This window comes from Emydura macquarii, unplaced genomic scaffold (assembly GCF_026122565.2).
Source record: "Emydura macquarii macquarii isolate MOO-44397 ecotype Brisbane River unplaced genomic scaffold, CSIRO-AGI_Emac_v2 contig_3470, whole genome shotgun sequence".
NCBI lineage: Eukaryota > Metazoa > Chordata > Testudines > Chelidae > Emydura > Emydura macquarii.
The window spans coordinates 7,752,133-7,762,764 of record NW_027133607.1 but is presented as its reverse complement, the minus strand read 5'-3'; the positions used below and the strand labels follow the sequence as shown (position 1 = coordinate 7,762,764).

Sequence of the window (10,632 nt, the reverse complement as noted above, 5' to 3'; positions counted from 1 at the left end):
TGATATCTTTTTTGAGAGGGTGCAAAAAGGCTACAAAAGATAGAAAGCCCAATAATAATGGGAGATTTCACCTATCCCCATGTTAACTGGCTATGTCTCCCCAGGAAGGGATGCAGAGATAAATTTAACACCAATAATGGCTGCTTCTTGGACTAGCTGAAACCCACAAGGGGAGAGGCAATTCTTGATTTAGTCTTAAGTGGAGCACAGGATCAGCTACAGTCACCTCTTGGACCAGAAACACTGAGTAACAGCAACCATAGTGTGATTAAAGTTTAACATCTGTGTGTGTGGGTGAGAAATGGGGTGGAAATCCAAAGAAGCCACCACAATAATATGCAACTTCAAAGAGGGGAACTACACAAAAAATGAGGAAACTGATGAAATGGAACAATCACAAGAGTGAAATGCCTGCAAGTCGCATGGAAACTTTTAACAGCATACAGGCTCAAACTATATGCGTACCTGAAATAATAAAAACAAGTAAGAGGACTAAAAAAGCCACCATGGCTAAAGAGGTGGTTAAAAAAAATCCTTTAAAAATTGAAAAGTCAAATCCTACTGCGGAAAATAAAAAGGAACAAACTCTGGCAAGTCTGTGTAAGAGTATAAGGCAGGCCAAGAAAGACTGAAGCTCAACTAACAAGAGACACAAAACAAGCTTTAAAAAAAAAAAAAAAAAAAAAGTCGGTTAGAAGCAGGAAGCCTGCCAAATAGTCTGTGGGGCCACTGGATGACTGAGGTGCTAAAGGAGTAACTCATGGAAGATAAGGCCATTGCAGAGATGGGGAACTGAGGCACACAGAGAGACAAAGCGATTTTTGGAAGGTCATATAGGAAGTTGGTGGGAGGGCAGGGAACTGAGGGGTCCCTAATCCTAGATTAGTGGTTTAACCACTGGACCATCTTCTCCTGACTTGACTGAAGGTGCACAGCGGTTTAGTAGCAGAGCCGATATCTTGCGTCCTACTCCAGTGCCCTAACCACTGGACCTCACTACCTTTTCAGTGGTTCCTACATAGATGAATACGCCAGGAGAGCATTATTTGACCACAGGACATGACACAGCTTTGTTCAAATGTTGTTCTTTGCATAGTGTCGGTGGACTAAGCAATCTCTAGTCTGGACGTGGTACCTCCGGGTCCAAACTGCGGCCTATTGGAGGAGCGTGTGGCTGGAAGCCTGACATGGTTCCCATCCCAGCGGGGCCCCAGACCACTAGGTTTAGGGGGCTTCTCTTGCAACAGACCAAACCTGAGTGACCCTGGGATCCTGCACGCCAGGTCGCAGTGCCACTCACTTCAAATTGGCTCAGCCGCACCCACCCACTCGTGACGGAGGCGTGGCTGGGCCAAATCCTGGGCATTTGCAGGATGGGAGCTTTCAGTGATGAATAGGGCTGGTGTGAGCTCTCCACCCAGGGCTGAATTTCACCAGCTGTCAGTAAGGGGCACAGAGTAAGACAGACATAGGCCTGACCTTGTAAATTACTCCTTATGAGCAGACTCCTGGGCCAGTAAGCATGGGCACAGACTGCTTGCAGGATTGGGCCCATAGACAGGACACAAGACAGTGCTGATCGCTTCGTTACTAATTAGGGTGTGGATAACTGTTAAATAATAAGAACAGTGCATGCGCATGTGCCAGCCTGCATGATTTTGGGCGTGGTTAATCCATCCTCAGGATACAGCAAAAGCTTCTTTTCAGCTAGAATAAAACCCCCATGTTTTTATTTGTTTGTTTACTTACTTTTCAGTCAAACCTTCCTTTGAAAAATCCTCAGGGCCAATCTACATCCCATCCAACCCTAGTCAAATCAACAGCATTGCTCCAAGTGCATGGCAGCCCCGAATCCGACCCCCAACATATAGTGTTTCAGGCAAGTCCAAACAAGGGGTCTCTGCCGCTTTAAATGAGCAGAGTGCCTCTTCCATTCAGGTGGAGTCAGTTCTTACTGGGATATAAAGTTCCAGGAAGAGGCAGAGGCAGCTGGTTTGCTTGAATTTTTGGAAGCTTACAAAGCCATCATGGTAAGGCATTCATTATTATTCATATTAGAGGAGTAATGTAGAGTGTTCTTAAAAGCTCCTGATCTATATACTTAGTCTTTTCTCTGTGGATGGTAATTCAAAGCAGCTTTCTCATTTAATGGTTGCTTGCTAGCTTTATACTTTATTGAACTAGAGTTTGCTCCTTATAAGGTAAAAGTTAGTACTTGGTTTACTTTCAGTGGCCCCTCTCACTGGGTTTTTCTCTCTGATTTCGGCTTGTGAGCAGATAGTGCCTATAGAGGTGTTAAGTGTTTAACATCTAATAGGAGCTGGGTTTTTCTTTTTATCTGCAACTGGTAGATGTAGATGCACAAATGTCTGACAGGATAAAGTTTTTGAAGTACAATATATTTGTGGGTCCCCCCCCCCCTGAAATTAACACTTCAGTGACTGTAACAATGTATGAAACTAATGTATTCTGCAGAGACTAATTTTTTTTCCTTATGTGCTGCCATGTTGCCTTTGTCTGTTGTAATCCCAAGGGGTTTTATATATTAAATGAGTAAAGTTACATTTGTTGCTTAGTTTTTCTAACTTAATCTTGACTCTATAACTTTGAAACCCAAATGCTGTAAAATACAAGCTTTAGAAAGATATGCAATGTACAGAACTCCTGAGGAAAGAATGGCCCAAGTCACCGTATTGTAAACGAAGTATATTATTCTAAAAATGCTTGTGGAATGCTAACTGTCGTATGTAACATTATAACCTTGTAAAATGTGATGAATAGGGGCTTTCAAAATAACTCTTCACAGCCAGTAAAGTCAGATTTCAAAGTGCTATTGTTCTAGGGAACTCTCCAGTTATAAAAACTTAACACTTTCATGGCAATTTAAATATGAAAATCAGCAGGACAATAAAGTTTTGTCTGTCTGTAGCCTGAAGGTGTGAAACACAGCTTATCTTGGTGCAGAATACAAATACTGTTGCCTCAAAAGTCCATCCCCAAACAAATTGTTCTTTTGACTTTCATTTCCTGCTAGTCTACGAGGGTTTTTCCATTTGCCACGCACTCAGTTTAAAATACCAATAACCAGGCTATGTGGGGAGCAGGTGCTGTCTCTTGTGAGTTATAATTGGTCTGTGATCCAAACAGCTGTCTTTGCTACAGCTGAAGAAATGGCCACCATGGTGACCATAGCAAAATGTGGCTAAGAACTATTGCAACCATCTAAATTGTAGGGATGGGCAGGCAGAACAACACATTTCCCAAATGATACAAATACCAGCCCTCGGAGACTGATAACTTCAAATAGCAGCCAGATAAAATCAGGAGTGTCTATGCCCACATGAGATGGGCTTCCCGTAAGGCCCTGGGTCTGAGTTCTTACCCTCACTAAGGGGTGGGAAGAGATCAGGCCTGGACTCAAACAGTCTCTAGCAAACATAAATGAGGAACTAGTGAGCGATCTTCCAGTTCCATGAGAGTTGGCATCTGGATTTCACATCATGTGACTTGATGAACTTGTAACCTCCTGAGCTGGGGTGTTGTGTAGGAGGTCACTCCTGAGATCCCGAAGCTACGTAGCCTTGTGGTATCTCGTTACCTATAATTTCTCAAATGCTTTACATGCTTCTAAAGAAATACCTATAGTTCTAGGTTATTGCTATAGCTGTTCTCGTGGCTGGAACCCAGATATATATAGTCCCTTGCCCCTCCATTGCATCTGTCCCTACAGCCTATGGGGGTGGAAATAGATGAAATGCTTATAGAGGGAAGTGTGTATAGCAGTCAAGGCTCTTCATTAAGACACAGAACAAACACTAAATAATCAGAACAAAATCTTATTGGCTGGTCAGACCCTAAGGTCACGATACTGTTGCTAGAAGCCAAGCATCTCTCAAATTGACCCTTTAAAGCCAGAGCTTCCAAACTCTTCCTGGTGCAGACTTCCGTGTGGAGGACCAGCGGACAGGGACAGCCCCTGTGTCCCCTGACACTGGGCTAGGTTACAGTTTGTAATTTTTTGGTTTGTCTTCTCTCCCCTGTTCTTTCAGCCTGTCTGAGCTCTTGCTTTCTATATTTGATGCTCACATTGTGGCTTCTCCTTTTTGATTCCCACTCGCGGCTTACATGCCGCTTGCTGTAGTGGAGGGAGGGTGAATTCTCGAGTCTACGACGGACTCCTGGGTGCAGAGCCGTGTGTGAGGCGTTGAGAACCTGCTTGGGCCGGGGAGCCGAGCCTGTAGCCCTGTGCAGAACAGATGCCCCAGTGGAGGCTGTGCAGGAGGGGGGATAAAAGGCTAGTGTTTTCCAATCAAAAGGGCAGGCTCCTATTTGCAGTGCTGGGTTGGATGGGTCCACAGCTCTAATTCTTTGCTCCCTGTCTCCCCACCAACCCCCAGGCTGGAAAACCCTGCTTTAAGGGTGCTGTCTCCTACTAGACTACACGATAGCTGGTCTAAACTCTTTGTGTATAACCTGAAAATGAGAGATTCTCTCCAGAAATCCAGTTGTAGAACAGGACCTTCTGCTGCACCAACTTTGATAAGTTGCAAATAGCCTTGGCAGTTGTATTTTGCTCTTTCGAGCTAACACCCAGTAGCTACAATGTGTAATAGCTCCTTTACCTGAAGCAGTAACGAGGCTTCTCCCTAATTCCAGAGGGAGTGTCTTTCTATCCATATTGGCCAGGCTGGGGTCCAGATGGGCAATGCCTGTTGGGAGCTGTATTGTCTAGAACATGGAATCCAGCCGGACGGGACCATTCCCGGCAACAAGGCAACTAAACAGATACAGCCAGAGACAGAACAAGTGGATTCTTCTTTTGAGACCTTCTTCTGTGAGACCGCATCAGGAAAGCACGTGCCTAGAGCGGTGTTCATAGACCTGGAACCTACGGTCATTGGTAAGGAAATGAGAGAGACTCCTAAATATGCAGCAGAACAATCTTTCCTTTCCTTTCTGCTCTCTTGGTGGGAGGGTCTAATGGTTAATGTCATTGATTGAGTCCTCTGTCATGCCACCCATCAGTTTAACCCTTGGGACACTGTCCTTTCATAAAGTGTTGTGTTTTTAATGCGTCATTGGTTCCAAATGGGACTCCAAGTGGCAAACCGGTTACTCCTACTGCACTAGTGTGGGTAGCCTTGAATCTTGGACTTCGCTTTCTTAGCTGGAATTTCTGTCTTGTGGGTAGAGGGTTAGATGCTCAGCTGGTGGAAATGGACATCAGACCATTAACTTCAGTGGCACTAAGATGACTTGGATCACCTGAGGATCTGGTCCAGCAAGCTTGTTTGATAAAGGCTTCTAAAGCATCCCTATCAAGTCCATGTAAACCAGTTTACCTGGTTCTCATGGAAAACAAACATCTTCCTCTTCAATTATCTGAAGTAGTGAAGAGTGTTTTTATGTGAGTAGATCACTACAATCTTTCTCTTCTGTTACATTGGAAACCTTTCCATAAATATCCATGGTTAGGCTTTTTACCCCAGAGACCTCTTCACTGTTGCTTTGATGCCTGAGGATTTTAGAGATCCTCTTTGTTGCCAGAAATCTTGTCTTTCCAAACAGAGTAACCCTATAATGAGTCTGCATGACTCCCTTTAAATTAGGGGAAAAACAACTAAATAAAGGACAGGTCTCCCCTGGGGGAGGGAGAGAAGTACCATCTCTGTAACATGCTGAGTTTTTAAAAGTGTGGGTAATTAACCACTGGAACAATTTACCAAGGGTCATGGTGGATTCTCCATCACTGACAATATTTAAATCAAACTGGATGTTTCCCCAAAAACTTCCTAGAGCAGGATTTTTTTAAGAGAAAGTTCTATGGCCTGTGTTATACTATAGGTGAGACTAGATTATCACAATGATTCCTTCTGGCCTTAGAATCTCTGAATCCACCGCATGTAATGCTGCTGCTGGAGAAAATGTTTATTGCACCTCTGAGCTTCCAGTAGCAAGACAAATGCATACGTTACATGTGGTAGCTATAATCCCACGGTAAGAACACTGGAAACCCAGCCAGCATCTTAAACATGTACTGTAACCCTAACCAGAACATCAGCTTCCATGCAGAAGTCAAGAAGTCCTATTTGCTTTACACGGGCAGACTTGTGGGTTTAGATCTGGATAGTATTTTTCTTCAGTCTTAGCTCGCCATCTCAGTCCCGTCCCTTGAAAATTTCTACAGTATCTTGACTATACCAGTGTTGGTGTTTCTGCTTTATGCTCTACCCGTGAAGCTTGGCTCATACAGACTCATGACTGCTTTGCTAGCAGTGGTATTTAAGCACACCGTTCTAACATCCAAAACCTGTTAACTGTCTGCTATTTAACCAATAATCCAATTTCCTGCAGATGAGATCCGAATCGGCAACTACCGTGCCCTCTTTCATCCAGAGCAGCTCATAAGTGGCAAAGAAGATGCAGCTAACAACTATGCCCGGGGTCACTACACCATTGGGAAGGAAATTATCGATACTGTATTAGGCAGAGTCCGTAAAATGGCAAGTAGAAAAATGTACTCTTTCGTCTAAAACATTCCCTTAAAACACTTCCTTAATTAATCTTTCAAAACGGGGCTGCATGAGACTTTGAGGATGAAGGCGTTGGGAGAAGTAGGGTTACGAGAAGGGCAGTACCCACTTAAAAAGGGGATCGTAACAGAAGTTAACGAAGCCTTCTGGGATCCTAACCCAATGTTGTGTGATGGGCACTACCAGCCAAGTACAAATAAGCTTGCTGCTTCCAAAAGAACCCTTCAAGTGTTGGCTCAGGAACGGTTGTTTCTCTTGGAGATGGCTGCACAATGAGATTGGGGGTCTTGGAACAGAGGGTCCTGTTTTTGAAGTTCATACCTCTGTAGTTAGTGACTATCATAAAGGACCTAGATGGCTCAGGGCCTTGCAGTCCATTATGTAAGTGTCAAATCCCAGCCTTGGTGGGTAGATAACAGAAGCAATCCTTGAATAGCTGGGGTGACCTGCATAAAATTAGCTGATGGGTCTCAATCCAGGTCCAAATAGACAAATGTCCATATCCTAATCATGTTAGTTCTTTGTCTACCAGGGGACCTACAACTAGCCAATCACTTCCACTTCGCACAAGTTCTCTGTAGATGTTGAAGTCTGGTAAATTGCCTGGAGGGTTTACATATGTCCATGCAATGGTACTTGTAACAGATCTGCGTACTGTTCTGCATCATTGTGTCAGCACATAACACCCAAACTAAGGATATCATTAATAGAGAAAAATCTGTGGGGTAACCTGGACATTCTGAATGTCTGACTGAATAGCATTGCTCTTAAACAGTCAAGAGGAAAACTGCTAGATCTTTATTCTTGTACAGATAAACTCCGCTATCAGAATTGGGTCCAATCCTATCAGCTGTTAATCAGCAATGGGATTAAATCATACAAAATCTTTGATTTGAAAACATTTGTGTTGCATTTCTCTTGCAGGCTGACCAGTGCAGTGGCCTTCAAGGATTTCTGGTCTTCCACAGCTTTGGAGGAGGCACAGGCTCTGGATTCACGTCCCTCTTGATGGAGCGCCTGTCAGTAGAGTACAGCAAGAAATCCAAGCTGGAGTTCTCGGTGTACCCTGCCCCCCAGGTCTCCACTGCGGTGGTGGAACCCTACAACTCCATCCTGACCACCCACACCACGCTGGAGCACTCGGACTGTTCCTTCATGGTGGACAATGAGGCCATTTATGACATCTGTAACCGTAACCTTGATATTGAGCGTCCTACCTACACCAACTTGAACAGGCTGATAGGACAGATAGTGTCATCGGTCACTGCTTCCCTGAGATTTAATGGTGCATTAAATGTTGACCTGATAGAATTCCAAACTAACTTGGTGCCCTATCCCCGGATCCATTTCCCCCTCACTACCTATGCGCCCATAATTTCAGCAGAGAAAGCCTACCACGAGCAGCTCTCGGTGCCTGAAATCACCAACGCTTGCTTTGAGTTCTCCAACCAGATGGTGAAATGTGACCCTCGCCGAGGCAAATACATGGCTTGCTGCCTGCTGTACCGGGGGATGTGGTGCCCAAGGATGTGAATGCGGCTATAGCTGCCATCAAAACCAGGAGGTCCATCCAGTTTGTGGACTGGTGCCCAACTGGGTTTAAGGTGGGCATCAATTACCAGCCCCCCACTGTGGTTCCGGGGGAGACCTGGCCAAGGTGCAGCGGGCCGTCTGCATGCTGAGCAACACCACGGCTATTGCAGAAGCCTGGGCCCGGCTGGATCACAAGTTTGACCTGATGTATGCGAAACGGGCCTTTGTGCACTGGTACGTGGGGGAGGGGATGGAGGAGGGGGAGTTCTCTGAAGCCAGGGAGGACATGGCCGCTCTAGAGAAGGACTACGAGGAAGTTGGCAGGGATTCTGCAGATGGGGATGAGGCAGATGAAGATGAATATTAAATCAAACCTTCTGGTTCTGTAACTCAAACCTCACATCAACTATAAACTGCATTTAATCAGGCTAAAGTTGTGATGAGTCAGGATGCATCACTCAGGGATTCTCCCTTAATATCAAAGTTACCAACTGAGATTTTATGTCCTTTTATGCTTGCATAATTTAACGTGGCTGATTGTCTCTGTAGCATGAGCACATACTTGCTGAAACTATCAAGCTTCATTGCTCCGTCTGCCAAATGAAACCCAGTAAATTACCAACTTAATGCTGGTTACAGATATTTTTAGGAGGAAAAGATACTCATGTATGAACCAAAGTACTTAAAGCTTGCCACACCCTCCTGCACTAAACATGATTATTCTGTCTCTTTTTACTGCTAAAGCACCTTTTATTAGAAACATAGCAGTGTGTGTTGGTATTAAACTATGTAGGTCTTGTGTATTTCAATAAAAATAATTCTGCTCTAATGTCTCTCCTGCAAAGGGCTGATGTATTGACTCCCTAAGGTTGTCTTAAATGTGTGATCTGGCACTAATCCATGAGTAAATGCCGAAATCCACGTTTCAGAACTAGCTTTGTAACTGGTTCTTGTTACCTGGACTGGCCACTGCTATGTCTACTGTTGTGCTTGTCCCTGAGACTATAAACTTCGCTATATGCTGCATTTTTCCAGCTGAAAGCGGTCCCCTGGCCGGAGGCTTCAGTCTCCTCTGAAAGCTGCTCCAGCCCTGAATGTCCCAGTCTGTAATCTAATGGCTAGAAGAGTGAACTTCCTAACAAGAGTTGAGGCCCTGGAAGAAGTAGAATGTCAATTATTAGAGGATTCTTTCCCAGGTGGCTGGTGGGTGAGACTCACCCTCACTCTCAGGTTTTAGTGGATTGCCGAATTTTGGGTTGGGAAGGAATTTTCCCAGGTCAATTGGCAGAGAACCTGGGGGGGGGTTGCCTTCCTCTGCAGTGTGTGGGCACGGATCCCTTGCTGGCTTCAACTAGAAGAAGTGGTGGAGTTCCTACAACTTGAAGCCCTTAAATCAGGATTTGAGGACTGCTGTAACTCAGCCAGAGGTTATGTGCCTGTTTTAGGAGTGCATGGATGAGGGTCTGGGGCCCAGCCTGACCTCCGGTTTGTTGCAGTTGATGATGGTGGTCCCTTCTGGCCTTAAAGTTTAGAGGTAACCAAACTACTGTACTGAGCTGGTACCCAAGAGCTTAATACAACAGCCTTTAAAATACTAGTCCCCAAAAAGCTGCCTGCACTGAGTTAATTGATCCTCCTACTCCTTCCAGAAGATATCATGCTAATCTGCCTTCCTATAGGGTAAACTTTGATCTAAGAGCAAAGGACTTCAAGTGTCTCAAAGCTGTTTTTATATGGGTGGTAAGCACACTAGACAGACGTACATCTATGACCACTCTAATACCACCAGTTTGATACAGGCTGACTTCTAAAGGCATCTGTTGAACATTACAGAGCTGTCTGATTTGCCCCTGTATCGCCATAACCAAGAGCAGCTTAATGTGAGACTCTGGCATTACATATATTTAGCGAGACGGGAACAAGCCAGCCCTTAAGCGCATCTGTGGTAAAGCAAACATCGGGAAAGCCCTGAGAACAGCTGACCTCCTGCTAAATCAGGCTTTTGATGTTTCAGTTCTGTCCATAGCTGGTCCCGTGACGATGAATAGCACCTGCCCATGGGGGGCAGGGCTGGGTGCTGCCCACTTACAATGTCACTGAGCTGCCATCCTTTCACTGATGGAAAGGGACAGTCCTGACATTCCTCGCTGGACATGGGAAAGGGAGAAATAGCATCTGCTATGGATTAGACTGTCAGTTACTGGATCAACTCCTCCAGACTCTTGTCGCTTCTAATGTGTTACTGCTGAATATTGTACATATACAGTAGCAGTTACCACGTGAGGCTCCTGATTACCACCCCTGTGTTCTAACCCAGGGGTTCCCAACCTTTCTGGTTTGTGGGACACATTTTTCCTACCCTGAGGGCCCACTAGTCTCTGCCAGCAGCCCTTCTCCCCTCCCCCCACTGCAGCAAGATGGAAGGAGTTCACCGAGGATCTCCTTGCTGATCTCACGTCCCCAGGCTGCAGCAGGGAAGCCACATGCATCCTGTAGCCCTGTCCGCTTCACTTGGGTCCCTGGGCAGTGGCTCCCTTCTGCAGCTGGGGGATGGTAAATCAGTGCT

At 45.3% G+C, this 10,632-nt stretch overlaps 1 pseudogene; it reads left to right on the top strand.

The window, feature by feature from the left end:
* Positions 1-1,962: 1,962 nt before the first annotated feature.
* Positions 1,963-9,248, top strand: LOC137144600 (tubulin alpha-1C chain-like; annotated as a pseudogene).
* Positions 9,249-10,632: the final 1,384 nt, after the last annotated feature.